The sequence below is a fragment of the Oryctolagus cuniculus genome, chromosome 1, assembly GCF_964237555.1.
Source record: "Oryctolagus cuniculus chromosome 1, mOryCun1.1, whole genome shotgun sequence".
Taxonomy (NCBI): Eukaryota; Metazoa; Chordata; class Mammalia; order Lagomorpha; family Leporidae; genus Oryctolagus; species Oryctolagus cuniculus.
In genome coordinates this window covers 188,416,327-188,440,270 of record NC_091432.1, presented here as the reverse complement: position 1 = coordinate 188,440,270, position 23,944 = coordinate 188,416,327, and the positions used below count along the sequence as shown (strand labels likewise).

At 35.0% G+C, this 23,944-nt stretch overlaps 1 long non-coding RNA gene across 1 annotated transcript in view; it reads right to left on the bottom strand.

Moving 5' to 3' along the window:
• Nucleotides 1–13,640: 13,640 nt before the first annotated feature.
• The window catches only part of LOC103346236 (uncharacterized), a 179,395-nt gene continuing 169,091 nt past the window's right edge, over nt 13,641–23,944 (bottom strand). Inside the window, exon 10 of the long non-coding RNA XR_011385242.1 lies at nt 13,641–14,004. This is a non-coding gene — a long non-coding RNA (uncharacterized lncRNA). The remainder of the gene's footprint in view (nt 14,005–23,944) is intronic.

Genomic DNA, 23,944 nt, shown 5'->3' with positions numbered 1-23,944 from the left:
AGTGAAGCTCTTTTTAAAAATTCTTGGTGCTCATACCATGATTCACAAATCTGTGAAAACTAGAGGAGTCTGTGTCTCAATAAACTTATTGGCATATCCATGGTTCACTGATAAACCAGGATACAAGATTTTGTACTTGTAGATGATTTAATCAGATATTAAATTACCAAAATTGTTGCTTTTTTATGAATAATACAATGCTGGGGCTTTTATAAATAAAGCGGAGCAGAAGTTTTGGTTATTAATCCAGAGCAACTATGGATGTTCTTTGAAAATCACTAAAAAAGCACAGGACAGCAGTATAAAAATCTAACAATAATATAAAGGGAGTAAATATTCAAGTAATACTAAGAGATGCTAAAATGATGATATCAATGAGTGCCACTGCTGTCTGATAATCATCTCTATGACACATTTTCAAACAGCAGTGGCACTTATTGATATAGAATGAGTCAGGAAGTATTTTCTCTAATTTTCTTTTCTAGGACAGATTGCAGAGATTTAATAAATTTCTTGTTTAAGTGTTTACTAAGAGTCACCGGTGAACCAATATGGGAGGGTACACTCTGTTTTGAAAAAAGTCATTAATTATTAATTCAATTTCCTCAGTAGACTTAGGACTTTTAGAATATCTATTATTCCTTGTTTGAGGTTTTGTAGATTGTGCATTTCAAGGGATTTGTCTAGTTAATATACGCTAATTTGTGTACATGAAGTTCCTTGTTTAATGTCCACATAATCAATAGTAATCATATTTCTTCTGTTTATTATATTAGTCATTTATATCTTCTCTGTTTCTTATCTGGCAAGAAGAATATCAATTTTGTTAACTGTTTCTAAGAATTTTTTAGTTTTGTTGATTTTCTTTGTTGGCTTTTTTAAATTCTTGATTTTTGCCCTCGTTTTATTGTATCTTCCCTTCTACTTATTTTAGATTTAACAGAAAATTACTTCAGAGTTTATCTCAACTTTTTTTCTATACTTCTCAAATACATTTACATTATATCTAAATTCCTAGTTTGGAAGCTATTTCTAAAATTACACATGTTTTGTCATTGTTTTATTGCATCATCATTTCTGTTAGTCAGCGGTAATTCTTTACATTTTTTAAATTAGGATGCATTATTCTCTACAAGCGTTTGAGATCTTTTTCATTTGCCTTTCAATTTATGGAGTTCTATTTATATGTGTCTCAATATGCTTTTTATTGTCCTATTGTAAATTTCCAATGTGTAATTTGATACATTCATTGATTTTAGAATATTCTGAGCTATCCTCTTCTTAAATAATTCTCCAATTATGTATCTGATAGATTTTTCCAGTGTGTTCAACTTGTTTTTAGATTACTTTCTTCATTTCCTACTTGTTTTCATCTCTTTCTTGACTTGGGCATTTTAATATTGTCCTTGTCTGATTCATCATTTCTCTGTTATATTTAATACTCTGGCAACACTGCTTCTGACAAAATTTGTATTCAGTATAGTAATCTTTATCCTAAGCATGCACACACACATACACACACAAGATAAGGGAAAAAATGAAGATTAGGAAAATTGTGTAAAATCGTCAATATTTGCCAAAACTATGGTTGAATAGCAAATTAAAATTACTCTGTGGACACATTTTCCTAATTAAAGTAAATTTATCAAGTTTATTGAACAGAAAACTACTGTATGAAGAAAACAGAAGATAAAATATTTAAGTGGTCATATTTTTACTTTTTTATTTTTAACTTTTATTTAATGAATATAAATTTACAAAGTACAGCTTATGGATTACAATGGCTTCCCCCTCATAACGTCCCTCCCACCTGCAACCCTCCCCTTTCCCACTCCCTCTCCCCTTCCATTCACATCAAGATTCATTTTCAATTCTCTTTATATACAGAAGATCAGTTTAGCATACATTAAGTAAAGATTTCAACAGTTTGCTCCCACACAGAAGCATAAAGTGAAAAATACTGTTTGAGTACTAGTTATAGCATTAAATCTCAATGTACAGCACACTAAGGACAAAGATCCTACATGAGGAGTAAGTGCACAGTGACTCCTGTTGTTGACTTAACAAATTGACACTCTTGTTTATGGCCTCAGTAATCACCCTAGGCTCTTGTCATGAGCTGCCAAGGCTATGGAAGCCCCCTGAGTTCACCGACTCTGATCATATTTAGACAAGGCCATGGTCAAAGTGGAAGTTCTCTCCTCCCTTCAGAGAAAGGTACCTCCTTCTTTGATGACCCGTTCTTTCCACTGGGATCTCACTCATGAAGATCTTTCATTTAGGTTCCCCCCCCCCCCCCCCAGAGTGTCTTGGCTTTCCATGCCTGAAATACTCTCATGGGCTTTTCAGCCAGATCCGCATGCCTTAAGGGCTGATTCTGAGGCCAGAGTGCTGTTTAGGACATCCGCCGTTCTATGAGTCTGCTGTGTATCCTGCTCCCCATGTTGGATCATTCTCTCCCTTTTTTATTCTATCAGATAGTATTTGCAGACACTATTCTTGTTTATGTGATCCCTTTGGTTCTTAGTCCTATCATTACGATCAATTGTGAACAGAAATTGATCACTGGGACTAGTGAGATGGCATTGGTACATGCCACTTTGATAGGATTGAATTGGAATCCCCTGGTATGTTTCTAACTCTACCGTTTGAGGTAAGTCAGCTTGAACATGTCCCGAATTGCACATCTCTTCCCTCTCTTATTCCCACTCTTATATTTAACAGCAATCACTTTTCAGTTAAGTTCAACACTTAAGAATAACTGTGTATTGATTACCGTATTCAACCAAAAGTATTAAGTAGAACAAACCAAAAAAATACTAAGAGGGATAACATATTAAGTTGCTCATCAACAGTCAGGGTGAGGGCTGATCAAGTCACCATTTCTCATAGTGTTCATTTCACTTTAACAGGTTTCCTTTCTGGTGCTCAGTTAGTTGTCACCTATTAAGGAGAACAAGTGTTATTTGTCCCTTTGGGACTGGCTTAATTCACTCAGCATAATGTTTTCCAAATTCCTAACAGGGATCACTTTTCAATTAAAATTTAAACACCTAAGAATAATTGTGTGTTAATTACAGAGTTCTTTTATCATAGCATTATAAAATATCAAGTGCCTATGAATAAGCATAACAAAATACATGCAATACTTCCACACTTATAATACAAAATCTAATTAAGTGTGAGCTTTTAAAGACCAAAAAAAAAAAAAATTGGATTTGAAAACTGTAGTATAAAACTGATTTATAAATTTAATGAAATTATATTCAAAAATCTTGTAAGCTTATACATTTGTATAAACTTGCAACCTCATTCTAAAATGTATGTATTATAATGTAAGTCCAGAACAGTTGAGGGATACTTGAAAAAGAAACAGAAACCTAGAGAACATTTTGATTAAGTATCAAAGATTATTATAAATAAAAATATAGGCTGGTGTGTGAAATGGAAGATGCCTACAGTGCCGGCATTCCATATAGACTCCAGTTCAAGTCCCAGATGCTCCACTTCTGAGCATGCATCCAGCTCCCTGTTAATGCATCCGGGAAAGCAGTAGAGAATGGCCCAAGTGCTTGGACCCCTCCACCCATGTGAGAGACCCGGAAGAAACTTTTGGCTCCTGGCTTATGCCTATCCCAGCCCAGCCTCTGCTATTTGGCCATTTGGGGAATAAACCAATGGATGGAAGATTTCTCTCTTTCTCTCTATCTCTCTCTCTCTTTATCCATCTTTCTTTTATCCTTCTGTCTCTGTTTCTCTGCCTTCCAATTAAATAAATATTTTTTTAAAAAATGTTGACTATGACCTTGTCTAAACAAGATAAGAGTCGGTGAACTCAAAAGGCTTCCATAGCCTTGGAAACTCATGACTGCTGCATAGGGAGATTACTGATGCCATAAACAGGAGTGTCAATTCGTAAAGTCAACAACAGGAGTCACTGTGCACTTACTCCTCATGTAGGATCTCTGTCCTTAATGTGCTGTACATTGAGACTTAATGCTATGATGAGTACTCAAACAGTATATTTCACTTTGTGTTTCTATGGGGGTGCAAACTGTTGAAATCTTTACTTAATGTATACTAAACTGATCTTCTGTTAAAAAAAAAAAAGAAATTATCAATTCCCAACTTGACTCTCACTGGGATTAAACATGACAATAGGTCTGATCTGATTTCATCATCATTTAAAAAATCATCTATTATTTTTCACTTTATGTTTGTGTGGGAGCAAACTGTTGAAATCTTTACTTAATGTATGCTAAACTGATCTTCTGTATATAAAGAGAGTCGAAAATGAATCCTCATGTGAATGGAAGGGCAGAGGGAGTAGGAAAGGGGAGAGATGCTGGTGGGAGAGACGATATGGGGCGGAAGCCATTGTAATCCATAAGCCGTACTTTGGAAATTTATATTCATTAAATAAAAGTTAAAAAAAGTTAACAATATTAAACTTGTATTTAGAGAAAGAATAGATAATAACTAATAGAATATTTTTTAACTATCTTTGAATCAATGTCTGCGGCAAAGCAGGGGAAAAGTTGTCTTTCCAATAAATGCTTTCATTTCGATGAGATATCCACATTTTAATGGGAATGTTGACCCTTTATTAATATCATATTCTAAATTAATCACAGATACATCATGGATCTAAGGGAGAAATGCAAAACAATAAAGCTTTCAGATACATATATTCTTTTTCATGACCATGAAGTAGAAAAACTTTTCTTCAACAAAAAGCAATGTGAGAGTGTTTGATAAATAAACTCCATTAAGACCTAGTATTAATCGAAATGCTCTATTAAGGTGAAAGTGAAACCAAACAGTGTGAGAAAATGTGTGTAATACATATGTCTCAAAAAGATACATACCTAGATGATATAAAATCCTAAGAAAAGACAGACAGTTAAAAAAAATGAGTAAAGATGTGTACAAACTCTTCACAAATGAGGATTTTCACCAATGGTCAATATACACATTAAAGGTGTTCAAATGGTTATTCATCAAAGAAATGAAAATTAGCTATCACTGTGCAGCCAATACAATGGATAAAATAAAAATGACACACAGTTCAAGGTTTGTAGAGGACATACAGATCAATTGAAATGTCCATGCACTTCTATTGGGAGTACAAGTTGGTAACATCACTCTGGAATTTGTGCTCCTATAGATACTAACATGAGGCACAGATTCATTGCACCAGTTACAATTTTTTACTCCATAAATGCTTGTACATAGCATTGTATAGAAAAGTTTCTGGAAGCTTATTTATAATAATCAAATACTGAGAAAAAAATAATAGTTTGAATAAATAAGGCTAGAGAAAGAGTATATATAAATTCATTTAAGTAGGTGTTTATAATGGAAACTAAAGGGGTCTGGCATTGTGGCGTTGTGGGTAAAGCCACCACCTGTAACACCGGCATCCCATATGGCCACCAGTTCATGTACTGGCTACTCCTTTCACAATCCAACTCCCTGCTAATATGTTTGGGAAAGCAGCAGCCGATGTCCCAAGTCCTTGGACCCCTGCATCCATGTGTGAAGCCTTAAAGAATCTCTCGGTTCCTGGCTACAGCCTGGCCTACCTCTAGCTGTTATAACCATTCAGGGAATGAACCAGTGGATGGAAGAACTCCCTTTGTGCCTCTCCCCCTCTCTTTCTTTAACCTTGCCTTTTAAATAAATACATAAATCCTTAAAAAATGTAAAATAAAAAAACTATGTCCAAAGCATACTCAAAAGGTAAAACTAAGCAAAAATGCAGGAGAATATTTATTTTAGAAAACATTGTCTTTTAAAGATATTTTCTCATTTAAAAGAAATATATATTTTCTTATAATGAGATGTTAATTTGTTCAAGCATCTGTAATAATTGAGAACCTCTGACGTTTGAACACTGAAGCCTACATTTCTTTCTGGGAGGAAAGTGTTTGCTGACAGATTAGTAAGTGTGGTGTGAAGCAAGTTTTGGGCTTAGATTTTATGTTTGAAAAACTTACATAGAACTCCTTACTGCAAATTTTCTTAAACTCTTCCATAAGTTAATGCTTTATTTGAAAAACAAAGGAAAAAGTGATCTGATATTAGTGGGCTTCAAAAAGTTCCTGGAAAAATAGAATTCAAAGGTAAGTTTATACTTTTTGAAATCCATATTTAACATTTTTCATAACATACATTTTTCTTCAACTACTGGAATATTCCTGCTAAGACTTTGGCATCCTTTCAAGTAAGTTTTTATGGGCCAGAGTTGCATTAGTAAAATTGCACTTAATTCTAAGTAGAAACAACAATAATTTTTATCACTATTCTCTGGGTAACACAAAACAAAGACTGTATTCACTTTTTGGTAGCTTTCAAGATGTATTTCTCAAAATTAGTCAACATAATTATTTATTTTCTATAATGGTGCAGGCTTTTAAAATTGTGTATTTCTAAATCTTCTTATACTATCTTGGTAAATGGAAAGTTTTAAATTACAAAATTGAATTGTGAGAGCTTAGGATTGATATGACCCTAAAAGATATTTTATACTAATTATGATGTCTCTCATCTCAAGTGTACTTGATATGCACAATTTTATATCTGTTGGTAATAGGAGACAATGGTTGTTTAGGAACTGATACTATACATATAAACATCCAAAGGTTGCCCAGATGATTAAGGTTATAGCATATCAGCTAGAGTTTACATCGATAAAATTTGGTCAATCATCTATTTGTCTCATGGGATGCACTCTAAATCATGAATCAGAGTCACAGGCTCAGAACAGTTATACAAAATCCATATCCGGTGTTTTATTGTAGATACATAGGTCCATGATTTTGTACTTTTCAAAAATAATTTGATTTATTAATTTAAGATCCATAAGATTTGGTACTTTAAAGGAAATTTTTAAGAGTAGTTAGTTTTTGTGGCTTTAAAACAAGTGCATGCCAATTATGAATCAGTTGATACTTAAGAAAGTATTGAGATTTATTATTATAGATGCTGTGTAATTGGTTTAAAATTACAGGACACTAATATAATTAGATTTTTAACACTAAAAATTTTAAGGAATATTTACACACTTAATCAGAATTTTAAAAGCCAGTGATAACAAGTTAATAATTTTGACAACGAATAGAGTATTTAAATAAATGTCACTATTTTTATTAATTGATATTTAATTTGCTATAGCCTGCATTGGTAAATGTTAATTAAATGCCAGAAAATTTATAATTTTAGCATATTAATAATCTTATAATTATGCCTTTATTGCTTACCTAATTATGAGTTAATTACACAGCTACAAGATTTACTGTACCCTTTATAGAGAGCTCAAGAATATCCGTTTTTCTCCACAGGTCAATAAACTTGATTGCCTGCTAACAGGGAATAGAATATCAAAAGCTATTTGTGAGTAAATACACATTTCCACAAAACACAGTAAACATCACACATCAAATGTACAAAAACTTAATAATGAAAACGTGATTATCATTTGTGTTAATATATTATCGTTTGCCTCAGAAAACATGAGACAATTTAGGAAATAAAAAAGGGGAAATGTTACTCTTTCACAGAATTTCCTTAATTGATGTACAATGATATACAGGAAACATCTTTTTTTTTTCAAAGTATTTCATACATTTACACTAATTTTATATTTATAATAACGTTGTTTAATGTAATTATGATCATTTTACTAATGAGGAGTCTGGTTTAGAAATTAACTTTCACAGTACAATCCCAGTATTACTTTCCTTACACATGTGGCAGACCCATCAACCTCAGTTTCTAAGTAAAAAATTAACTTGTTTAAGCCCCAATTAACGAGAACCAAAGATTACAGCAGTGACAAGAGCCAACACACAGACTTGCCAGTTGGTTCAGTTTACACAATTCTGACTGAAAAATTAAACCTGAGTAAGCTTTCCACTTGACGAATACCAAAACCGCTGGGTCCAGAACTTCTGCCGATGAAAGAAGAATTCCCAATGGAACCAAGTTCCTGAAGCACTTCTTGGAAGACTTGTAATAGGAGATAAAACACGCCTTTGTTAGTATGACCCTGAAGGCAACAAAGCTCAATCAAACCAATGACTATCAGGGGTAGAGGGGCCAATCACAGGAAAAACACGCTGGTCAGCGGTGAAGGTCGTGGAAGCTGCTTCCTGGGGGATGCGGAAAGCATTTGGCTCATTGGCTTTTTGAAGGGACAAAGAATGAAATATTTGCTTATTATGAAGTGATTTTAGAGAGTTAGCTAGCTAAAGTTTCAACAGAATATGCCTTGGAAAGGCTCCAGACTGACAGTCCAGGCAATTGAAATATTAGTCTTGTTTTTTTTCTGCTTCCATAGACGTCATAGTCTTGCACTGCTTGTCTGATATCTGCAAGCAGCTGTTTCACAGGTTTTGTTCAGTTTTCAAATAAATTACAATGGATAATTGAGCAAAGGTCTTGTTACCTCTCTGTAGCCTGAAGAGCAAATAGTTAATAACTACTTGATAGTAGTATTTATCAGAAACTTGGTACTTAAATTTTTTAAATGCTTATTTGTTCACTTTAATCTATTTGAAAGGGAGGGGGTGAAGAGAGAGAGAGAGAGATCTTGTTCCTGCTGGTTCACTCTCTATGAACTGGTCATGCACTCTATAAAAACAACTAGGTTTTTGTGACTTTCCAAATAATTCTAATATGTAACAAGCTAATCTTTTACATTAATCAATAAGCCTAGGTATTAACAATTTCTTAACTGTTTTATTAAGATATACAGCCTAGTGATGTCAACATGATGTTCTTTTTTTTTTTTTTTTTTTTCTGGTTCCAGCTAAAGTTTGTATCTAAGGAAAGTTAATATCTAAAGACCTAAAATATTTTTTTCTATTTGCAAAACTAAGATACTAAGAATTCCATAATTCCTGTAATTAGATTAAATGGATGGTTAGGGAATAGGAGCAGTAGTTATTTATTGGCTGTGCCTGTTTAAATTTCCTCATTGTACTGAATTCTTGTCATGGAGGCAATAGGAGATGTCTTACTGGTGTCCAATAATTTATTATAAATATGCAACAGATGAATATTTGTTTTTATCTGTGACTAAAGCTATTTTATGTTATCTATATCAATTACTAATTAATATTTGAATATGAATAACCTTGGAGAGTATAGTTTTCTTTTAAGATTTACTTATTTATTCATTTGAAAGTCAGAGTTACACAGAGAGAGAAGGAGAGGCAGAGAGAGGTCTTCCATCCACTGGTTCACTCCCCAGTTGTCCACAATGGCTGGAGCTGGGCCAATCTGAAGCCAGGAGCTTCCTCTGGGCCTCCTACACAGGGGTAGGGGCCCGAGGAGTTGGGCCATCTTCCACTGCTTTCCCAGGCCACAGCAGAAAGCTGGATTGGAAGCGGAGCAGCTGGGACTCGAACATGCGCCCATATGGAATGTAGGCATTGCAGGCGGCGGCCTTACCCGCTATGCCACAGCACCAGCCCCAAAGCATATAGCTTTATTTATTTATTTTTTAACATAATTCTATAAGTTGTAAGCATCTGCCTTGTATCCTAGTATTGCTTTGTTATAATTTTCTTTTTTAATCCCTTTTACAACATATCAAAATCATATGATGTGTATTCAGTGAAGAAACTTTTTCTTTTAAGATTTTTTTATTTATTTGAGAGGCAGAGTTACCAACAGAGAAAGGAGAGACAGAAATGTCTTCCATCTGCTGGTTCACTCCCTAAATGGCTGTAAAGTCCAGAGCTGAGCGGATCCAAAGGCAGGAGCCAGGCGCTTCTTGCCGGTCTCCCATGTTGAGCAGGGGCCCAAGCTGGGTAATCTTCCACTATTTCCCAGGCCATAAGCAGAGATCTGGCTCAGAAAAGGAGCAATCAGGACAGAAACTGGTAGCATATAGGATTCTGGCACCACACGTAGTGGTTTAACCTACTACAGCACAGCACTACCCCAGTGAACAAACTTTTTGATGTGTTATATAAACAAAAAATAAACAGGAACCCTGATTTCTCAGAAAAAAAGTTTTTAAACCAACTTAATTTGAACTATATAAAAACCAGTTTCATCAGTTTGTGTTTGTTGAGCACAGTGTGCAAACTACAATTTCATTTTCTAAATATTTACATATTCTTTCTAAGTGTTGGCCCAGAAAACACTTTTCTCATATTTTGAGAATTTGGTTAGCATTTCATCAGATAATTCTCAGATCAATTCCCTACAGGGATATATTGATTATTGTGGGAATTTTGTCTGAACTTAAACTCTGAATTGCATACCATGTGTTTTATTGTAATATGGGGATATAATAGTTTATTTTTATTCATAATACTTTAGGATGACTTTATACCTATGAAGATCTTTCATAGTAACTGCATGTAAAGATATCACAGATTCATCTTGTCATTTTTAGTCCCAGAGTGAAAACTGTTTGTGTCTCCATGGAATTGTGGTTTCTTCTTGTGTGAAATATCAGGACCATTACTGCTGATTGGGAAGTAACTTGCTTCTGCACTGGTCATTGTTTCTGTGATATTTTTAATAGGCAGAGCTAGAAATATATTCCAGCTGGGAGACATACATATCTACAGATATAGCTGTATATTTTCACTCATATGTGTGTGTGTGTGTGTGTGTGTGTGTGTTGTATAAACTTTGAAAAGTGAAATACTTTGTTTCTATACTACTATTTCTTTTTTAATTTTAATTTTTGTTTCTTGGAAAGGCAAAGAGACAAAAAGAAACACACTCAAAGAGCCCAGCAAAGAGAAATCTCCCCTTGTCTGTTTCCCCAAATGCCTGTGGTAGCCGGGGCTTGGCCAAATTAAGGCCAAGTGCTGGAAATTCAATCCAGCTCTCCCAAGAGAGTACAGGGACCCAAGTATTGTAGCCATCATTTGCTGCCTCCCAGGGTACAGACCAGCAGGAAGCTGTATCCAATCCAATCTAAGCACTCTGATAAGAGATGCAGGATTCTCTAAGTCTTGACAACTATGCCACATGCCCACAACATACTGATATTTTTGTTTCAAATGCAGCATTATGGGGTCTATACTTAACCTCTTATTTATTATATCTGGGTCATCCTAATTCTACATTTAGAATTCAGGTTTTCAAAAATATTTCATGATGATAAAATTAAAGTAATAGCCAATTGCCTACTTTCAGTATTTTCTTTATATATAACATGGATTAATACCAATACTGTTAGCAATTATTTTTACTGAAAATCATTTATTGTATTTTACTAAAACAATTAAAAGTATTTACATATGTTTGTCTCATTATCCTTCCACTTTTTAATATTTGTAGTATATCTAAATTATTACATCAGATTGTCATTACATGATATTTATTTTCTCTAATTTCCAATTACTTATGTTTCTATAAAAAGCTTTAATGCTTAACACCTTCCCTATGTCTAAATATCTCTAGTCAATCTGATTTCCTGAGAGCTTGTTCTTGAATAAAATCTTTAGGTAAGAATCTTAAGAACTCCATTCCTTGAGTTTTTTCTAATTGATAACAGATTCTTTATGTCTTTCTTAACTGATGATCATTTTTCCTGGATATAAAATCTGTGGTTCTCATATCCTTTCCTTGTATATCTTAATTAAGTATTCTGCCTTTTGCACAAAAAATTGCCATTGGAAAAATCTGATAATTAAATTTAATTTACCTTCTTCATTCTATATTTTAGGATTTTTTATTGATTGTTATTCTCTATGTTCTTAAGATTTTCTTCTTTTCTATATCTATTTCTATGTCTATTTCCTTCTTTTTCTATGTCTATAGTATTTTCTATTTTATCATTTTCTTCTTTTCTATGTCTATTTTGCTTAAAAAAGATTTTATGTTTACCCCATAGAGTGTTTCTCCTATCTTAGTCATGAATTTAAAAAATATTTAAATAATATTCTTATTTTCCTAAAATAACTTTCAATTTCATTTGACTTCAGTGTGTTCTTGATGTTTATTCTTATTTTAGTTTAACTTTCCTAAATGTAAAGAAAAAAGAGTTGACACAAATAGTGTTTCTAACTTCCATGAACTCCAATTTCTCTTATTTTAGTGTTCTGTGAAAAATTCGAGTAGGTTGATTGCTCAGATTTATTCTTTGTATTCCACTCATTTATTTTTTTTAAAAAAATATATATTTATTTAATTATTTATTTGAAAGAGAAGACTAGAGCCAGCAAAAGAATGAAATCTTCCATCTGCTGATTCACATGAAGTCATGTCTGGGCCAGACTGAGACCAAAAGCCAGAAGCCAGGAGCACTATCCAGGTCTCCCAAACGAATGCAAGGGTTTAAGTACTTGGGACAACTTTTCTGCCTTCTCATTAGCAGGAAGCTGGATTGGGAGTGGAACAGACAGGGCCCAAACCAGCATTCTGAGCTAGGATGATATTTCTGCAAGTAGCAGTTTAACCTGCTATGCCACAATGCCAGCCCCATCCTCTCCTCTATTATATTTGTGCCTTCTTCTGTCTGCTTCTCTAAGTTATCTTTTCAGCTTAATCTTCATTGGGAAGAGAGTCTTCAAAGTTCAGTAGGCTCGGGTTACTTTGGACTCTGTAGGCCTTAACAGAATTATTTCTTTTGTACCATAAAATAATTCTGTTCTGTTAAATGGGACTGCTGTAGAGTATTGCTAGAAATATTAGTAGTTTATTAGCATTTTCAGACTAACTTTAGTTTAAATGAAAACATTTGAAATGAAAATGTACTTTTTGAAAAAAATGTGTTTATTAATTTATTTACATGGAAAGCAGAGTTAGAAATAGAGACAGAGATGAGAGAGAGAGAGAGTGAGTGAGAAATCTTCCACCTGCTGTCCAACGCTCCAAATTTCCTTGAAGCCTGGGGCCGGGCCATGCCGATGCCAAGAGCCAGGAGCTTTATCAGGTCTTCCATGTGGGTGTTGGTGCCTAAAGATATGAGCCATCTGTTGCCTTCCCAGGCACATTAGCACAGAGCTGCATCAGAAGCAGAGCAGCTGGGGCTGGGGCCTTGGCTCAATAGGCTAATCCTCCACCTGTGGCGCAGGCACACAGGGTTCTGTCCCAGTTGCTCCTCTTCCAGTCCAGCTCTCTGCTGTGGCCCTGGAGGGCAGTGGAGGATGGCGCAGGTCCTTGGGCCCTGCACCCCATGGGAGACCAGGAGAAGCACCTGGCTCCTGGCTTCAGATCAGTGTGGTGCGCCGGCCGCAGCACGCTGGCGGCAGCAGCCATTGGAGGGTGAACCAACGGCAAAGGAAGACCTTTCTCTCTGTCTCTCTCTCTCTCAGTGTCCACTCTGCCTGTCAAAAAAAAAAAAAAAAAAAAAAAAAAAAAAAAAAAAGAAGAAGAAGCAGAGCAGCTGGGACACAAACTGATGCTCATACAGAGTGATGGAGTATCGCAGCTATACTATAATGCCAGCCCCCAAAACTGTACTTTTCTTTATATAAAAAGATTTATTTATTTATTTGAAAGGCAGAGTTAAGAGAGAGAGGAAGAGACACAATGAGAGAGAACTTTCATCCGCTGGTTCACTCCCCAGATGGCCACAATGGCTAAAGCCAGCAGCCAGAGCTGCTTCTGGGTCTCCCACGTGGGTGGGAGGGGCCTAAGCACTTAGGTATCTTTTGTTGCTTTTCTCAGGTTATTATTAGGGAACTGGATTAGAAGTGGATCAGGCAGAACATGAACCAGCACCCATATTGTATTGCTGGCGCTGCAGACAGCAGCTTTATCCACTATGCCACAATGCCAGCCCCCAAAATATACTTTTGAAAGACATTTCCCCCATCTTGTAGCAAAAACAGAAAGCAAAACCCCAGATTTTTCTTTATTTTACTATATTTTCTAAAAATTTTGATTGCAGCTTTCTTGCTTTTGGAAATTCACAAATACAATGAAGCATATTTTGGAGAAAATTTGATGCAAAGATCAAAGTGTTGGTTCAGATATTCAAACCCATCAAGGATGTCAGAATCAGATGGCTCTTATTGTTGCCAGATACTGGAGACGAAAGAGAAAATATTTAAGGTTTAGATTTAGATTCCACAATTATAGACTGAGAAGAGAAAATGCCCAGAAAACAGGTGAATTCATATCCATGCTTAGAATACTTTTGAAATATTTTTCTCGTAGTTGTGACATCTGACAGAAAAATAACCACATCAGCAGTAGTGAGCAAAAAGAAAACTGGGGGTAGATGTTGTTATACAGCCGCTTAAGTGAACTGATCGGGAGGCTTACATCTCTAGGTGCCTCGGATTAAACCTGCCTCTGCCTCTGCTTCCAAACCAACTTTTTGCCAAAGTGCCTGGAAGATGTGGGCTCAAATCCTGAGTCCCTGCTGCCCACACTGGTGACCCAGGGAGAGTTCTGGCTCCTAGTGTTGGTCTCACCCAGCCCTGGCTATTGTGGGCATTTGCTGAGTGAACCAGAAATTGGAAGATCCTCTCTCTCTCTCTCTCTGGGGCTCTATCTATCTCTCATTCTTCCAAACAAAAAGAAAGATGAAAGAAAGAAAGAAAGAAAGAAAGAAAGAAAGAAAGAAAGAAAGAAAGAAAGAAAGAAAGAAAGAAAGAGAAAAAGAAAGAAAGAAAGAAAGAAAGAAAGAAAGAAAGAAAGAAAGAAAGAAAGAAAGAAAGAAAGGAAGGAAGGAAGGAAGGAAGGAGAAAGGAAGGAAGGAAGGAGAAAGGAAGGAAGGAAGAAGAAAGGAAGGAAGGAAAGAGAGAAACATTAAATATCTAAGATAATTTTCATAAATGCATTTGTGAAGTTGCTGTATTGGTGTGTTATGTATTTCTGAATATTTTATGCCATTTAAATTTGCAGTTGTACATATTACAAAATGCCAGAATAATTACTGAAGTACATGTGTTTACATCATAGTTTGAATAATATGGAAATGAAAGGATCACTACAGTGCTTTAGGAGAGATTTTCAGTTAGACAACCATTTGTTTACCAATCAGAGGACCAAAATATTCATGCTTTATTCAAAGTAGATCTCTCCTCAAGGAATCCTGAAAGATCATGAAAATCTTACTGTTGCTCTTCAGTTTTTTCCCTTGAGCTTGTGAGTGCCAATGATTAAACTCAGTAGTGCAGTTTCCATTGCTATCCACAAGAAAACTTTCACAAAAGTGAACTTGAGCTTTTACTAGGGACTGATTTCTAATTCATTTAGAATGAAAAATATTATTCAGGAAATAAGATGTTCATTTATACAAAGTAGAGCAAATCTTTCAGGATGCTAAAAGTCACTTGAAGACCCACACGCTATAGATTTTACTTTCCATTAGACATAAATATATGCATTTATTTACTTTTGCTTCCACACATAGATATATGAATTCATTGCTAAGTATGTATAAAATGTAATTCATTAGTGAGAATGATATAAATTTTAACACTTTCTAGTGTATAATTCACATATACATACTTCAGCTGCTTAAACTGTATAATTCAAAGGTTTTTAGTATATTTATAGAGCTGTGCAATAATTACCACCGTCACTTTCAGAATATTTTAATCAGAAGCAAACAACATACACATCAGCAGTCACTGTCCATCTTTACTTATGCTCTCACTGACGCATCACCTCCTCTTCCAGGGGCTAGACAACCAATAATCTTTGGTCTGTGTATACTTGCCTTTTCTGGATATTTTATGTAAACATGAGAATGCAATAGGTGATATTTGTGACTAGATATTTACATTCATAATGTGCTCAAGGATTATCCATTTTATAACATATATCAGTGCATTTCTTTATTTAAAAATAATACTCTATTTAGTGGGTACACCATGCTTTCTTTATCTTTTTGTCAATTGATGGTTATTAGAATTATTTGCACTTTTAAACCACCACTAATAGTGCTGATTTAACATGTGTATGTAAATTTTTGTATGAGTATATGCTTTCATATATTTGGGAATATATATTCAGGAGTAGAATTGTTGGGTCATATAATAACCCTGTGTTTTAACTTTTGAGCAATTCTTGTGATGTTATGTCAAAGGAGAACTCATTTACAATCTCAGCAGCAATATATGAGGTGCTAACATGCACTGTGAATTTCTCTATTTTCTTACCAACAGTATTTATCTGTTTTTTTTTAATCATACCAATCAACATATATAAATAAATGTAGTTTTGTTTTTTGGACTTGGATTTCTCTATTAATCGAAGATGTTGAGTAGGGCTTTTGTTACGCTTTCTGCATCTGCTGGTATCAATTCAAGAGTACTACAAAAAGTTCATGGAAAATGGAATTAAACAATAAAGTGCCTTTTCCCTGAAAGTTTGAAGTGCATCCTACAGCTGTTAGGCTGATGAATGACAGATGAATCCCTATAACCTTCAGCAGTTCTTCAGGCGTACGCTGATCCGCCATGTGATCAGTTAAACAGGAACACAGCCACAGAGATTAGCACTGCTACAGAAGCACAGTCACTTCTGTCTTCTCGGCCTTTCTGCATCTGTGAGGCAAAGATCACTATTTCAGCATCACGCAGGATGCCACTTTGGAAGGAGGGAAGGGCTTCACCAGACTTCACAGATGCCAGCAGCTTGACTTCAGACTTCTCAGCTTCCAGAACTATAAATTTTGTTTTATAAATTACCCAGTTCCAGGTATTCAGTTATAGCAGCACAAAATAGATTTAAACACAATTTTTTTGTAGAAAAAGCTTCTGATCCAAACTTGTAAGATTCTATGATTATAAATCACACGATGATTTGGCATTAAAGAAGATTTTAGAGATTTAATTGACAAACATGACAATCTAAGAGCAATTTATTTTAATATATTTAGCATTTATTAATGATTTGTGTTTGTGTTCATACAAATGCAATGTCCTTTAAATTGAAAAAATATATATTTTCCCTGAATTAATTAATAGCATAAAAGGCATAGTTTCCTATGATATACAATACTGAGGACAAACACAAATAACCGAGCTGATTGCTCCAGAAAATAATTGTTTCTAGAAGATAGAAATATAAGCTGGACCAGCGCCGCGGCTCTCTAGGCTAATCCTCCATCTGCGGTGCCGGCACCTGGGGTTCTAGTCCCGGTTGGGGTGTCGGATTCTGTCCCGGTTGCTCCTCTTCCAGTCAGCTCTCTGCTGTGGCCTGGGAGTGCAGTGGAGGATGGTGCAGGTCCTTGGGCCCTGCACCCCATGGGAGACCAGGAGAAGTGCCTGGCTCCTGTCTTCGGATCAGCGCAGCACGCCAGCTGCAACGCGCCAGCTGTCGCGGCCACTTGGGGGGTGAACCAACGGAAAAAGGAAGACCTTTCTCTCTGTCTCTCTCTTTCACTGTCAAAAAAGAAAGAAAGAAAGAAAGAAAGAAAGAAAGAAAGAAAGAAAGAAAGAAAGAAAGAAAGAAAGAAAGAAAGAAAGAAAGAAAGACCATTAAGTAGTGTACTTGTGAAGACTAAGAACTTGATCATGAACACTTGCTTCAAAATTCTGGACTTGGAGTACCCACCTATCCTAAGTCATGTTAAAAATTCTGACCAACCTTAACCAACGCCCCCTCACAAAGCTCCAAAACCTGTAAATAATTTCCCTAAGACTCTCTCTCTGTAAACTGTTGCACTTCTTTCCAAGTGGGTTCTCCTCAATTAGACTAATAAACTTAACTTTGGAGCGACAGATTCTTCTAGTGGTCTCTTAGTGAGTTAAAACTTGACACCGTCTTTCATGGATACAAATGTGTACATGGATGGGGCTCACATTGTTTGCAAAGATATTGAGGAAACTTTATTTAATAATTTGATGTATGAATTAATATTTCATTTTAAAATACATTAAGATTTTAAAAATTATTCATTTTAAATGTTGTCCCTCACTTATATATGTAGTTAGGCATTCTAACCCGGTAGTAATGAGAAAGAAAAGTTTATCAAAAATAGTTTTATTAACTATATAAATATAAGTTAACTTTATAAATTTCTATCTTAAGCTTGGAATTTGTAATAAATTTGCTTTACTTTAAAGGCTTTCTTAATAAATCTACTTAAATCGAACTCCTCATCTCCAACATATTTATGGCTACACATCTCTATACAATGATTAGCATTTTGAGAACATATTTAACATATATTTTCCAAGTGACAGTTAATCAATCTGTTAAATTCCTCATAGGCATTTAAATGAACACTTTCTGATTAAACAAAACACTCAATTATTAATTTTAACTTTCCTCATAAATGTTCTTCTGTAATACTTTTAATGTCCTTCGAAATCATTTACGTATTCTCAAAAAAGAGAATGATGGTATCATATAAGTTGAAATTTTGGTGCAGATTAATATAACAGCACTGGAGAGTTTATTTTTTAAAATAGCATATCCAATAATGCACCATTAATGACTAATTAAAAGAATAAATCATAATTAATAAAAATGTAGGATAAGAGACATATTCAAAAGTCGTTTCAACTATAATAAGTTTATAGAACAATTCAAATTAAGCTAACTATTTGCAAATATTCTCCATAAGTTTTTTATTAGCTATGAAGCATAATTTGTTCATTATCTGCATTGTGCATGTTATACTACAGTATAAATCTTGTTTATAGTATACATTTCTTAGCAGAACTTTCATTTATAGAATACAAAACAATCTTTAATAACTTTTATTTTATGACACATTGTAAATTATATGGAGGCTACACTAAATATTTTTCTCCATATTATTTTTAACACATATGGGACAATCAAGTTACTGCAGAAAACATAGAATGCTCTAATTTAAATTCAACTCAAAGTCTTGAACTTCAGTCTCATTTGCCTGCTGTTAAAAGAAGCATCATTAAACAAATAAATGTGTAAGAGCTATTGTTTCCTCTGTTTCTAGGAGAGCAGTAAGCTCTAATCCATGTAAAGAGATGGTTTGTTATTATTATGTTCTTATTATCTGGAAAGTGAGGTTAGTGTCTTTGGATATCAGCATTGTCCCTGCATTCATCAGCTTCTATGAAGTAGTGCATATCATAAGTTCTGAGGCTTGATATTCAGTGATTATTATAGCAGCATATATGTGAAAATGCTCTTTCAAGGTTGTTTTATTTCCTGTTTGCCACACTTCATACCACAGAGTAGTACCTAAAAGTTAAATGCATTTTCTTGAAATGAGCCACATGATAAAACAGTGCATAAGAAGAAGGCAATGGGGTGCAGTGCAAGTGTGCTGTGAAAATGAGTAAACCAGATGTCAGCAATGCTTGAGCTCAGTTGTGGATGTGTTAATTTTCCCCTAGATCTGCTCAGGAAGCTGGCAGGCAGAATCCCCTGTCTCACAGATCAGGGAAACAGCTCAGAGAAGGCTCAGAGGCAGAAAATGCAATTGACAAGGGAAATTCATTGATGCCTTTTTTTTTTTAAAGAAAAAGTGAGATTGCTTTTTAGCAGAGTTTTTGTTTGTTTAAAAGAAGACTTTACTACTAATAGCTTCAGGACATAAAATGTAGCAGGACCGAATTGAATAGGATTTATTGAACTCTAGGTTATCGGAGCTAATCAACCCCCTTTTCTCAGATGGATCAAAAAGAAGAAGGAGCAGTTAAGTGACTTCATGAATATTACTGAGTCTAGGGCAAATGCAATATTTCACAACAGGTGTTTAGATTTTTTCTATACTGTGTTTTTTCCATTCAAAAGTGGAGTGTTTCAGTGAGAATCCTGCATTTCATGGTGTGTCAAAAATGAAAAGCAGCTCTGTCTAGACCACCATCAACTCTCCATATAATTTATAATATTTTTTCCCATGGATTATCTGAGTTATTCATAGAGTCAAAATGAATTTAAAAATTAACCCCTTTTTACATACTTTTATAGCAAAAATTTATTTAGAAATGTCTCAGGTCTACTAGTTGTCTGTAATAACTATTCTTTCCATCTTATACAATAGAACTATGAAATCAAAATTTTAGCAACAAAGCTATCTGCTCAGAATATTCTGTTTTGTAATTTCATGGCTTAGTTTAATCATAAATAATCAATAGTCAATGTGATATTTGGAATCTCTGTGTACAATTTTTGCAGTGTTCTTAAAAGGGGGTGAATACAACCTTCTTTTTTTCTTCTCCATTACACTGGCTGTTTATAAAGACATGGTGTGTGGGGAACTTGAGCTGAAGCTGAAATATTTCTCTTGAAGTTTAAGGCTTTAAAATTCAGAAATAAGTTTGATGGTGGGAGCATTCTGGCTGCCCTGGAACACTTGCAGGTGACTTTTACATGAGAGTGGAACAGACTTCTATTTTTTGAAAGCCATTCTGTTACAATCTTGTCACTGTCAGCCAAATCTTCCACATTGATTTAAGCCCCTACTCTGTTCCAGGATTAGTGTAGGTAGTAGGGGAGAAGTAAAACTACTTTAATGGAACCTATATTCTAGAGCAGACTAACAAAAAAGGGTTAAAAGATGGGAGACTCACGAGGAAGGATTTTATTGTTTTCTTTTGCATAAGGAGCCAGAAGCTGTGTCTGATAAAGCTACATTTGAACACAAGCCTTAAGAAAGTATAGAGATGAACCATGCAGAATCCCAGAAAACAAATAGTGAATTTCTTGCAGTATGAACTTCTTTGGAAAGTGGGAGGATCAGAAAGCAGGCCAGTGTGCTGCAAGAAGAGTGGGTGTGCAGAGTGGTGAAGAATTGTAAGACCTGGAGGATCACCAGTAAACAGTGGGCAGTAGTTAAACTGCTGCTTAGGGTGCCCGCTTCCTGTGTCACAGTGCCTTGCAGGAGTCCTGGCTCTTCTGTCTCTGATCCAGCTTACTGCTGTTGCAGATCCTGGGAGGCAGCAGATGATGGCTCAGATAGGTAATTGTGAGCTTTTGAGAGTGAATTAGCGTATGGAAGGTTTTTCTCTCTGTGTGTGGTTTTCAGATAAAGTGAAAGTAAATAAAGACTTTTTTTTAAGGGCATTGGTTTTCACTGGGATGAGCAGCCACTAGAAAGAATGTTGTGGAGCTGGCGTTGTGATACAGGGGGTTAAACTACCGCCTGTAATGCTGGCATCCCATATGAGTCCAGGAGGCTCTACTTCTGATCCTGTTCCCTGCTAGTACACCTGGAAAAGCATAGGAAGAGGGTCCATTACTTGGGTTCCTGCAACACTTGTGGGAGACCTGGATGGAGTTCAAGCTCCTGGCTTTGACCTGCCCTAGCCACAGTTCTTGTGGCCATTTGTAGAGTGAACCAGCAGATAGAAGATCTCTCTCTCTCTCTCTCTCTCTCTCTCTCTCCCTTTAAAAAAAATAGAATCTTAAACAAGAAAGTGAACTGACCAAGCACATTTATGAGGGTCACTCTAATAACTGTATTAACCTGAGCAGAAATGAGTTACAATCTTATCAAATGGTGAAGGAATTTTTAAAACATATGATCTTACTATAATGGTAATTAAATGAAATGAGCCAAACACAAACATTCAAGTGTCACATGATTTCACTCTGTGTAGATCTAAAATTAGAAAAGATGATCTCAAAATAGTTAAAAGGAAATTGGTGATTACGAGGGGCTAGGGAGGGAAGCTGGGGGAGAGGGATGGGAAAATGGTTAATTAATGGATATTGAGTTATAGTTAGATGGGAATATGGAGATTTGGGGTTCTGCTGTATAGTATGGTGAGTGTGGAATATATTAATGAACTGTATATTTCTGTGTTAAAAAATAAAACATAGAATTTTGAAGAAATACATATATTTATCCAGATTGGACATTAAAAAATATCATGCATTGAAACATCACAAGGTACTTCATAAATATGTATATTTTATAAGTCTGTTAACATTTTGAAATAGAAAAAAATGAAAAAGTAAAAACTATATGATATTATAATATAATACTTGCCCAAGACAGAAAGAGATGAACTTCTAGGAATAGAATGCATGATCTATTCAACTGAATTGTTTGTTCCATATGCAAAGGTGTGTGCTATTTACATCTAATCTTCACAACAACCAGGAATATTTTTAAATCTCATTTTACATATGAATTCATAGTGATTCAGAACTCCTCAAAATCACATAGAGAATAATTAGTAAACCCAGCTTACAGACTTAGAAAATCTGAGTCTTGACCTGCCTCATTTTTGATACTTTCTTAATAATAATGAATTCAGGCATTCTAATTATTTCATCTTACAGAATGCTTAAAGACAATCTATATGCAGAGTAAATTTTCAGTTAATAAGGAATCATATTATGCAATGGATTGAGATTACAATACAACTCACAAACCAGCTACAATGTTACTCTATTTCATATCCCAAGTATAGAAATAGGTATATTTTGTTATTTTAGATTACTTAAGCTCATGGTGAATAAATGGAATAATCCAAAATGGGATAAACCAGACTAAATTCATAGTAGATAATAAAAACATTTGGGGGTTTTGTTTATTTCTAACTGGTGGAAGATTAATTTGTTATGCTCCAGGGGGTACCAATCTCCAATTAACACCCCAATATGTGGTTAGCACATTTGTAATAGATTGGCTATATAGCATCATAGAACCAAGAGGCTGAGTCCCCTGTACAAACAAGTGGTGGTTACACAATGTCTGAGCTTCACATTGAGCCAAGGTTAGACACAAAGGATCTAAGATAGCTCATAATTTCCTTACTGATTACTGGAGCATCAGGCCCCTGACCATTCTGTTTGAAAGATCTATTTGGAAGATCCCGAAAATGTACTTCAATTACAGACTACCTCCAGTGTGCTGTCCTTGTTTTCAGATGGTAGGTACAAAATTTTTTTTTTCTGAAAAAGGAATTCAAATTCTTAAGAGACATACTTAATTATATTAACACATATAAATTGGTATCTGCTAGATTCATCCAACTGTTAGTCAGTTTACTAAACAAAAAAAAAAAAAAAACAAATTAGAGCAAAGTATTTGTCATAAGGCAGTTATGTTTTTAAACTTTATTCTGATTTTTTTTTCATTATATTCTGTTACCTGCATTTTATTACATGCTGATCAAATAATCATTTCATTTGATCTCTAGTATGGATTTCCTTAACAATAATTTTGACTTTGCTTGTTAAAAGATGTCGTTTCAGTTTGGAACTAATGCCCTATTAGTGTAATAAAATCAAAAGTCTTTTTCCAGTTTCAAAGTTACTTCAGTAATTTTTAAGGTCCCCTATCCTCCATTTAACATGACAATATTTATAACCCATAGTGAATTTTTAAAACTTGATTGAAGAATAACTAAATGTAGTAAGTGAAGTATTAATAAAATAAAATAAAATAGTGAGACAGAAGTGGAAAATGTAGTGAAGTGAAATATTAATATAATAAATTGGGATTATGCCAAGTGCACCCTAATTACCTGTTATTCCATGACACAGACTCTCCCCCCCTTTTTTTTTGACAGTCAGAGTTACTGTGAGAGAGAGACAGAGAGAAAGGTCTTCCTTCCATTGGTTCACAACCCAAATGGCCGCTATGGCCAGCGCACTGCCCGGATCCAAAGCCAGGAGCCAGGTGCTTCCTCCTGGTCTCCCATGTGGGTGAAGAGCCCAAGCACTTGGGCCACAGCAGAGAGCTGGACTGGAAGAGGAGCAACCGGGACAGAATCCAGCACCCCAGCCGGGACTAGAACCCAGGGTGCTGGCGCCACAGGCGGAGGATTAGCCCCTTTTTTGTTAATTGCATTCCAACCAATTTTCTTCAGGACCATGAGAAAAGAGTCAATAAAGTAATTTGCCATGCTATATAAACATTCATTTATAAAGGTTTTGTGTCATTTACTATGGTAAAACACAAGCAAACCTATTTTAGGGAACAATTTGAATCTTTAGTGGTGTGTCCAAAGCAACCCATTACAACTAAGTATGAATCATATCTTTAAATATTGAGTTTTATTTTGTTCATCATCTCACTCCATAAGCACCTTAGATGATCACACCTAATGACCATCAA